Below are 828 nucleotides of genomic sequence, written 5' to 3'. Positions count from 1 at the left end.
TATATATATATATACAATAAATTGCTAGCCAATTTAACTCATGATATTATTGCGATAATTTAGTAGAGTTAACGTTTTCAAGATCTAAAAATCGGCGCGCGTTTCTGGCGACTACATATGTAGTATGTAAATTGAATCAAAGAATCAAAGCATTTAAAATCCAGCTAGACATTTCAGACTTTGATTTCTAGTTTGTTATCACACATATACGATTCTATAATATATTGTATTATATATTAATTTTATTTATAAAAGATTTTTGTTTCTGATTTGACATGCTTATAAATAAATTTTATCAAGAAATAATATATGTATGCATATGTGTATATATGCTATAATATCGTATAAAAAAATTTTTATAATTAAATAAATAAATTTTAATTCCATCAATAAATGAAATCCTAATCGATCAAAGTTAATCTTATTATTTAAATATTTTAGTATGAATTATACAAATGTACTAGACAATTTTATAAATTGTGCAATAAAATTCTTTGCAATCTTGAAACGCAGTCAGTATAGTTGGCTACAACTATAATAGTATTAATAGTACATATATTATAATTATGTATTTATACTTGAAAAACAATGTTCACTCATCAGTTGTTGGTTTCCATTTAATATTATTTAAAACGCGAACTATTCATATTCTATAATAGAAGTTTTATCATAAATTTTGTGAAAAATACTTACAACACACTGAATTTACTAGTAATACAACTTTTGGCGTAAAAAGTTATTTAATTTCTTCACTCTTCATACCATTTACATATTGACAAAGTTTAAAGTATATGTGTTATTGCAATGTTTTCAGTTCGAACATAAAAA

This window comes from Atta colombica, unplaced genomic scaffold (genome assembly GCF_001594045.1).
Source record: "Atta colombica isolate Treedump-2 unplaced genomic scaffold, Acol1.0 scaffold3, whole genome shotgun sequence".
NCBI classification, from domain to species: domain Eukaryota; kingdom Metazoa; phylum Arthropoda; class Insecta; order Hymenoptera; family Formicidae; genus Atta; species Atta colombica.
Note: the sequence above shows the minus strand (reverse complement) of the source record.